Below are 10,396 nucleotides of genomic sequence, written 5' to 3' on the forward strand. Positions count from 1 at the left end.
GTTGAAAATACACTAGGTTGACTCTTGACATTGCAAGATACTTTAAAAAGCCTTGTAACAGCAGCTGAGGATCTCCATGCAAGTTCTTCCATGCACTGCTCTTGTATAATAAAGGTGCAGCCAATATAGCAGCTAATTTCAGTGATTCATAGGTCTGGTAACTGCTCCCAGGGGACTACTGCAAGTTGGCACAGCGGAGCACACTTGTTCCTCCACCATTGCCCACAGGGTCTGATTTTCCCTGTGTCTCCCGTGAAACAAACCGGCCATAAAGTGCAACAAAGAAATAGAAGAGTGATAGGATGTATTTTTTGCTTGTTGGGTAGCTGCATCCATTGCAGTGTTTTAGTGTGGTTATGAAAAGTGTTAGTCACAAGACTGACACTCTAGACACGGCGCTGCCAACTGCATTAATCATGCCTCTGAAGAGGCAGACAAAGCTGTAGTCCAGAGGTATTAAACAACCTTCAGGCCCAGTGTCTAGTTAAAATTAATGATCCAAAGTCACTAGCATGTTCTAGCTGTTCTGCACTGCCCTAGCTATAGAAAAGAGATGTAAAACTACTCTGATGGGTCAGATAAACACTATTTGAGATTGCTTTATATTTCTAAGGAAGCACAAGAGAAGGTAGGACACCTGACCCAGGCTGTTCTCATTTCCTTAAGTCATGATGGTATTTAATTGCTCATGTTTCCAAACATATTGAAAAATGTATTAATATGAAAAGCAGGCAAATTAAGAGATCTAGACTGTTCTCTACCTTAGTGTGCTAATATTGATTATACTTTATAAAACATGTAATTATGTTTCTGAGCACAGCAGTAAAATACACTGACAAGTTTTCAAGTACTGATCAAAAAGCATACATTAGAGTGACAACACTATTCTTGGATTTTGAAGGAATTTAGCCATATAATTGACTTAATAAAGGAAAGAAAATATCATAGAATCATAGAATGGTTTAGGTTGGAAGGGACCTTAAAGATCATCTAGTTCCAACCCCCCTGCCATGGGCAGGGACACCTTCCACTAGACCAGGTTGCTCAAAGCCCCGTCCAACCTGGCCTTGAACACTGCCAGGAGGAGACATTCTGGACAACCTGTTCCAGTGCCTAACCACCCTCACAGTAAAGAATTTCTTCTTATATCTAATCTAAATCTACCCTCTTTCAGTTTAAAACTGTTACCCCTTGTCCTATCACTACAGGCCCTTGTAAAAAGTCCCTCTCCAGTTTCTTGTAGGACCCCTTTAGGTACTGCAATGCTGCTAGAAGGTCTCCCCAGAGCCTTCTCTTCTCCAGGCTCAACAACCCCAACTCTCTCAACCTGTCTTCATAAATTGATGCTCCAGCCTTCTGATCATCTTCATGGCTTTCCTCTGGACTCCCTCCAACAGGTCCATGCCCTTCTTATGTTGGGGGCCCCAGAGCTGAACACAGTAGTCCAGGTGGGGTCTCACGAGAGCTGAGGGGAACAATCACCTCCCTCAACCCTGGCCACGCTTCTTTTGATGCAGCCCAGGATATGGTTGGCTTTCTGGGCTGCAAGCATACATTGCCGGGTCATGTTGAGCTTGTCAACTAACATTTCCAAGTCCTTCTCCTCAGGGCTGTTCTCAATCCATTCTCTGCCAAGGATGTATTTGTGCTTGGAATTGTCCTGACCCATGTGCAGGACCCCGAACTTGGCCTTGTTGAATTTCATGAGGTTTGCATGGGGCCACCTCTCAAGCCTGTCAAGGTCCCTCTGGATGCCATCCCTTCCCTCCAGACTGTCGATAGCACCACACAGCTTGGTGTCATCAGCAAACTTGCTGGAGGTGCACTCAGTCCCACTGTCCATGTTACCAACAAAGATGTTAAAACAGTGCTGACCCCTGAGGAAAGTGACTCGTCACTGCTTGAACACTGAGCCATTGACTGCAACTCTTTGAGTGTGACTGTCCAGCTAATTCCTTATCCACCAAGTGGTCCATCAGTCAGATCCATGTCTCTCCAATTTAGAGACAAGGATGTTGTGCAGGACAGTGTCAAATGCTTTTCACAAGTCCAGGTAGATAACATAATTTGCTCTTCCCTTATCCACCAATGCTAGAACCCTGTTGTAGAAGGCCACCAAGTTCATCAGTCATGATTTGCCCTTAGTGAAGCTATGCTGGCTGTCACCAGTCACCTCCTTATTTTTCATCTGCCCTGGCATAGTTTCCAGGAGGATACGCTCCATGATCTTGCTGGGCACAGAGGTGCAACTGACTGGCTTGTAGTTTCCCAGGTCTTCCTTTTTTGCCCTTTATAAAAATTGGGGTTATGTTTCCCCTTTTCCAGTCAGTGGGAATTTCACCGGACTGACACGACTTTTCAAATATGATGGATAGTGACTTTCCCACTTCATCCACCAGTTCTCTCAGGACCCGTGGACTTAACTGACCAGGTGCCATGGACTTGTGCACCTCCAGGTTCTTTAGATCGTCTCAAACCTGATCTTCTCCTGCAGTGGGTGGTTCTTCATTCTCCCAATCCCTGCCTTTGCCTTCTGTGGATTGGGCAGTGTGGCTGGAGCCCTTGCCAGTGAAGACTGAGGCAAAAAATTTGTTGAGTACCTCAGTCTTCTCCATATCCTGGGCAGCCATGTCTCCCATTTCCTTATGGAGAAAGCCCACATTTTTCCTAGTCTTCCTTTTATCACCAAAGTACCTATAGAAGCTTTTCTTGTTGCCCTTGACATTCCTGGCTGGATTTAATCCTATCAGGGCTTTAGCTTTCCTAACCTGATCCCTGGCTGCTCAAACAATTTCTCTGTATTCCTCCCAGGCTCTCTGTCCTTGCTTCCATCCTCTGTAGGCTTTCTTTTTGTGTTTGAGCTTGTTCAGGAGCTCCTTGTTCATCCATGCAGGCCTCATGGCATTCTTACTTGACTTCCTCTTTGTTGGGATACATCACTGCTGAGCTTGGAGGAGGCGATGTTTGAATATTAACCAGCTTTCTTGGGCCCCTCTTCCCTCCATGGCTTTATCACATGCTACTCTACCAGGCAGATCCCTGAACAGGCCAAAGTCTGCTCTCCTAAAGTCCAGGATAGTGAGCTTGCTGTGCACCCTCCTCACTGCCCTAAGGATCTTGAGCTCCACCATTTCATGGTCACTGCAGCCAAGGCTGCCTTTGAGCTTCACACTCCCCACCAGCCCCTCCTTGTTGGTGAGAACAAGGTGCAGCATAGCACTTCTCCTTGTTGGCTCCTCTATCACTTGGAGAAGGAAGTCATCATCAACACATTCTAGGAAACTCCTGGATTGCTTATGCCCTGCTGTGTTGTCCCTTCAATAGATATCGGGGTGGTTGAAGTCCCCCATGAGGACCAGGGCTCATGAACATGAGGCTGCTCCTATCTGTCTATAGAGGGCCTCATCCACTCAGTCTTCCTGGTCCTCTGGTCTGTAGCAGACACACACACACACACACACACACACACACACACACACACACACACTGTAACATCTCCTGTCCCTGCCCTCCCTTTAATCTTGACACACAAGATCTTGGTCAGCTCTTCATCCATCAACAGGCAGAGCTCCATGCACTCCAGCTGGTCACTGACATAGAGGGCAACACCCCCTCCTTGTCTTCCCTGATTGTCCTTTCTAAAGAGGCTGTATCCTTCCATTCCAACACTCCGGTCATAGGAGCCATCCCACCACATATCCATGATGCCAATGAGATCGTAGCCCTGCAGGCATACGCACATCTCTAATTCCTCTTGTTTATTCCCCATGCTACATGCATTTGCATAGGGGCATTTAAATTGGGCCCTTGATGAAGAACCTACTGGCTGGAGTGGCTGGAATTCCTTTGTGCTGCTCCTCAGGTGCTCTCCTGCTGACCTGTGACCCATGTCCAGGCTCTGGGCATCTATTGCTGGCACTTGCATCAAGCTGGTAGGAGTGGGATGGTTTGAAGTTCTCCTCCCCTGGCAACCTTAGTTTAAAGCCCTCTTCACCAGTTTGGCAAGCCTATGGCCAAAGATGCTCTTCCCATTCCCTGACAGATGGACCCCATCAGCCTCCAGTAGGCCAGGTTTCTCCAAACAAGTCCCATGGTCTAAGTAGTCAAGACCCTTGGCTGTGCCACCAGTCCTGTAACCAATTGTTGATTCACTAGATTTCACCGGTCCTTTAAAACCCCTTTGCTTTGACCAGGAGGAATGATGAAAAAACTACCTGCACTCCAGAGTCCCTCACCACCACTCTGAGGACTCTGTAATCCTTGTTTATACTCCTCAAACGGCTCCTGGCCCACGTGAAACAACAGCATTGGATAATAGTCGAATATGACTTGCAAGATCCACAAAAGCATTTAGGAGCCAGTGCTCCATAAAAATCAATGAGAGATTAGTGTTTTTAGGCTTTGTGGATTCAGCTGGTATGTAAATAACAGAAGTCCCTGCCTCTCTGGACTCCTTATTTACAAGTGAAGGACAACATCGACTGCATCATCTGTAAAATATCAAGGGGGCAAGAGAAAAACATTCCCACACGGAGATTTATGGTATCCACAGCAGTAGGGATATAATATCTCCTAAGTAATGTAGAGATTTTTTTGAAACAGTTTATCATTGTATTCAAAAAGGAGTGTGTGTTTTCTGCGGCAAAGTCTGCATCATCTGATTCTTCAGTCCATTTAAAGGAGCATATAGAAAATACACACATCAATATGTCAAGCAATGGTTTGAGGCAAAAGTAGATGTTCTGGACAACTGAAATTTTTCTGAGGTTTTCATACTTAAGAAAGGATTGATCTTCTGTCCCTGAAGTACCTCCAGCTCCCATGGATTTCAGAATGGCTTTTAGATATATGACTATGAAGGGGATGACTCAGTTGCCTTTATTCTCTACAGATTTATAAAACTTTTCAACAATTTTATTAAAACATTATTCACATGAAAAGGAAGGAGAAAAAAAATCTCTTACTTTCTGTATTTATCTTTTGTTTCATACACAGGAATTAGAAAACTGTGCTTACTAGGTTAGGAAAGACCTCATTAAGTCAAGCCACTGAAATATCTACAGTTTAACCTGTTATGGAAAAGGAGGACAAAATGCATTCACAAATAATATAATCATTGCATCCAAAAAGAGTTGTCAGATAAACTGTCACAAATAGCAGATAGTGAGCTTTAAGTTTAAGGAAAACTCCTGAGTAAAGAACCTGTTTATTCCCTCCTTAGCAATACTGAGAATAAAAGTAATGGGATTGCACCAACCTAGATGAATTAGGAATAAAAGCAATTTTGAGCAGACCTCACCCAGATTGCAGGCATGTTCCTGCCGCTGTATCCGTAACATGCCCTGATCTCTTCAGAAGCCCTTGCAGCACACTGCTACTGTTCCCAGATATGAGAGCAGCATCCAGTATTTGGCTAGACCATCAGAGCTGGAGCCAGAACAGCTTCCTGCTGAGCAGGCCTGAAGAAAATTATCCAGAGGGCTTTGGTAAAAATTAGTGGGCTTCAGTAAAATTACTCAACAGACCTTAGTAAAAATTAATTGCATAGCCTAGCCTAAAGCACAAAGGAAAGCAGTACCAAATGAACAGCAGCTGAATTTGGCTCACATTGGAAAGAGCTAATTTGATGCTGGTCAAAAAAAAAAAAAAAAAAAGGAAATTTATTTTGTTACTGATTCCAACAGGAAATGAAAGTAGATCTTTTTTTTTAAGGCTGTTTGTTGAGTCATACCCCTCTGAAATTTTCTTCTTTGTACTTCTGGGAATTATATTCAGTGCCAAAGTACCTTCTTGTTTAAACAATGTTTTGGATTGACAGAGCGGGGAGAAATGTATGCCATGTCACATGGTTTCTGTAATTCAGCATAAAGAAGCAGATGAGGTTGGTTTGATCCCTGTGGAAACCTCAGTTATATTGAAGGTTCCTTGTGTTTGGTAGCACTTTAATCAAAAGGTTCTCTATAATTCAACATCACTAGGATAATGGTTAATTTGAGAAAGTACAGGGATACAAATAGGAAACTGAAGAAGTTAAATTCAGCAAGGCTGCGTAAGACTTTAGTGGGATTATGGAAAACACAAAACTATTCAGGCAGCAGACTGGGTTGCCTAGAAATGGGGTAATTGTTTAATGTGATTTAAAAAAAAAAAATCATTTATGCTCCCGGGGCCTTTATTGTTAACAGCTTGGTTATCTGTTTATTTTCTACCTTTTTCAAAGTGTAGGGGAGCTCTACATAGTATAACCAACTCACATCACTCTGCAAAATAGTATTGTTTTGGGCAGTAGATACCTACTTTTCCATGGAAAGGGATTCATTTTTCAGAAAATTATAGCCTTTGGAGAGAGAAAAGACCTATTAGGTCATAAAATCTGTTCCTCTGCCAGTACAGGATTTGTTACATCTATGTATATTCATTAGTGTTTTGTTCAAGCTGTTTTTCAATAGAAGCAAGGGGACTTCCAGTGCAGAACTAGGGAAACAGAAGCACAGCTGAGTAGATCTCACCAGCATTTTGCCCCTTAAACCCTGTCTACCTTTACAAGTGCTATATTAAATACACATTTCTCACTTTCAGAAATGCCTCTATACTAGCCAAATGTTTATTACAGTTGCATCTTAATTTAAAATATTTTTTCTTCTCTTTCAGACAGCTTTTATGTCTCATATTTAGGCAGAATTGAGGTTATTGAAATTTAAGAAATGAAAATTATTCTGTCCTGAACTTTCCCATGTCTCTGAATATGGTAACCAGTACATAGGGGTTGACAGGTGACAATTTTGAAGAAAAAGCCATGTACTATATATGAACATGATGTAACATTTCACCTGTCTGTGTCTTATCTGAATTTCAGACAAATCTACGTTATGGAAATTTATCTCTACTTTTGGAGGCTTCAACCTATGCTCTAAATCAAATGAGAACTTGCATATAATTAAAGTCAAACCCAAATAAGGGCTCGATGTCAAGCATGTATTAAACTGTTTGTAAATGTCTTTAATGAGCTTGCTAGTTCAAGGGAAATAGCAAGATAAGCACAGTTTCTTGTTCTCATTCATAAATGCTTTTCAGTATAGACACCTGTTAATTTTACCTAAAGCCAAATTTCTTGTGTGAAATTCAGCTCAGCTGTGCAAATATAGAAGGACTTATTAGCAAGCATATGATCATAAACCTTATCACATCAAATTTCACATAGACACAAGTCTTACTTTCTGGAAGCTGAATTCAACATTATTTTTACCTTTTCATTATTTTAAATAAGGCTTTGTATAAATTCCCAAAGGTGCTTCGGGGATTATTATATTATTGTTCCTACGCTTTTTGTGGATGAGAACATGAATATGGTCTGACTGATCTAGTGATAACCAAAATCCCTGTGTCCACACTGACCACTCAAATAATCTTAGCACTTTTACAGGGGAATAAGAGAGATGATAGAAAAGTGCTAAAATAATATCCTTGGCTCCTTGTTCACAGGACTAATTGTTTAGTTTTGTAAGCCAGTTTGTCGTGGTGGTTTGGCCACTTTTGTGTTGACCAGTCCTGGTATTTTAGCACCTTTCTAAAAAAAGCATGCATAAGGAGAATCTTTTAACAGGGTGTTAAGGTTTTTGGGGTTTTTTTTGTGGTGAAAGAAGACCAGAACTTACTGTCATCATTTGCCACTTGACTTCTTTGTTAGTTGGCTTTACAACAAAAGACATTAGCAATATCAGCCTGACTTCACTGAGTATAATATAAATATATTCAGCTATTGAAGAATCCTTTCAGTGATGCTTGTCTGTAGCCATCTAGAATGGCAAGTAGGAAAGAGAGACCTCCTGCATGTGTGCCCATGTGTAGGAGCACACCGTACCTCAGGAGTCTGCACAGACTTTCAGGAAGCTATTAGAAAAGTTTCAAGGTTTATAAAGCAGCAATGCTTCTACACGGTATCATACTGGTCAGTCTTGCTGGTGCTGTCATCAGCAAAATTGCTCAGCCTGGAGCTCCTTCAGTATAATGGGAAGGTGGGACTGACAAGGTATTTTCAAAGACCTCTGATATGAAACACATATTCCTGGTTATTGAAAAATCAGATCTGTCAAACTTTTGGCTTCCTGCATGTCTGTATTCCCTCTGGCTTCCAGGAGCGGGTTTCCAGCCAAGGTGATGAAGATTGAACGTGGTTGATTGTCTTCACAATAGCTGGTGGATAGACACTCTGCTAAGGTCTGCCTGTCACTTTATTTTTATAGGTTCTGACAACAGCATAGTCAAGTTTATGAAACAGATGATTCATACTATGTATAGATTTTTATGCATCTGAAATGTATATACATATGTATTAAAAACATGGTGGGAATTGTTGTCGCGGAATATGCCTGCATAGGGAGAGACAGTAATTCTTCTTGAAGGGGAGGACCCACAAAACCGAAGTGACACTCCGGCACACTGCAATGCTGAAATGCTGTTCTAATGAGATAAGCAGCCATTTAAAATTTGTGCTCCACTGTATTTTCAACTGCATTATTTCCTATGCATCTAAAAATTTATTAGCAGTATAAGGGTTTGTCTGGAAGTAATGTGCATTTATTTGTACATATTTTACAGTAAGAAACATGTTAAAAAGCCCCGATAGTCTGTTCTTTGGTTGAATGATGATCATGCGGGATTTACAATTGAATTGTAAGGACAGGAGGACAGGCAGAAGACAAGTGACAAAGACAAGACTCTCTCTGCCAGCAGGGAAGAAGAGCTGTAATGAGCAAAACTCCCAACTTGATCTAATTTAGAACCAAGCAGAGCTTCAGGAATGTGTGGGAATTAATCTTTTTATTTATCCAGAATGAAGGAAGAGAATTAAGGGCAAGCAGAATAGCACTGAAATGGACAGATTTGTATTCCCTCCTGAAAAACATTGCATCTAAGTGCCTGACAGCTAAAGTTCATAAGTGCAACTGCAGATTTTTAAGAAACTGTACAGCCTTTCTGTCTGTTCTTTTTTGATGGGGGATGGGAAAGAGAGTCTGGGTTTGACCAATAATGTGTTCATTGTTGAAAATCTACAGCAGTACAAGAAATGAATGGGGAATATAATCATAAGGAATAGGAAAATAAGAAAAAAGAGGAAAAGAGTAAGGAATTTTCCTGACTTAGGCCCCAGCTAAGCAAAGTGTCTAATCAGAGAGCCAAGGATTTGCAGTGTTAGGCCTTTCACCTTGAAGAGATGTGATCAGCATGCCAGCATGGATGTGGTTTCTGCTCATCTGGGTTCCTACAGTTTCCAAACAACCATATCAAATCTCCACCTGTCTGCTCAAGCAATTCAGTTTAAGCCTGAATAAAGTTAAATATATGAATAACCCTTAGAAATCATTCTGTGTTGGGAATCTCATAATATCACTACTGTTCTTTGATATAAGCCAACTCACATAGTTGGACTTAGCTTCCACATATTTGCTGGCTTTTTGCACTTACATGTATTTTTATGTCCCCTTCTCCACAAGTTTCTTCTTTCTTTCATTCTGGCAGGTTGCCACTGTAGTAGCCAGATCCTCTATTACATGCCAATTAATCTCTTCTTGATGAATTTGAATCATTTGTATTTTATTGTACACAGTACGGAAATACATCGGCAAAATATAGTATAAATAGGGCATGGGTTAGTCAAGTATAAAGCCCTTATTGTCCTCCACTAGATGCATATTTATCATTTCAAAATAAAATAACCAATGTCCTGCTAGAGTAACCTTTTCCATTGTATTTGAGAAGCCTTTCAAATAATTTTTTCCAACATAATGCTAATAGAGTAACATGCCACATTTGTTTTAGATACACAGATGAAAAATAGAAATGAGATGCACAGTTACAGTACTGTGCAGTTCTAACAAACAGAAATAATTGTGTAGTAAATAATAGAATAGGCAGCAATCAATTTAAAAAGGCGGTTGTATCTAAGGAGGATTCTGCATACCTGTGGCCTCTGCCCAGAGAAGAGCTTGTTTGCTCTTATTAGCCAAAACCCAGGACATTTGCATGCTCCTACCAAAGCAGGGACACGTGTGTGGAGAGGCAGTGATGGGGCAGAGTCAAAAGACATTTTAATCAGATGCCCATAGTGGATTGTCAAATCTACCTTGGCTTAAAGCACACACTTCAATCCTTCAGACTTCAGTGAGGCTGCTCCTGTGAGCTAAACAGAGTGCTCAAGCCCATAGCTGAGCGGCAGACTTGACTTTGGCCTCCTTATGACTGAGCTGACAAATGGTCCACAGCATCTGGAAGATGGAGATTTTGCTCCCTGTTTCCTTTTCTTCCTTCCAGTCCCCTTCGTGGCCCCTTGCTGCCCATTTACCCTCTCCCCTCCATCCCATCAACTTCAATGCTTGACTGACCCTAGGTAAACTCA

This window comes from Athene noctua, chromosome 2 (genome assembly GCF_965140245.1).
Source record: "Athene noctua chromosome 2, bAthNoc1.hap1.1, whole genome shotgun sequence".
Classification (NCBI taxonomy): Eukaryota; Metazoa; Chordata; class Aves; order Strigiformes; family Strigidae; genus Athene; species Athene noctua.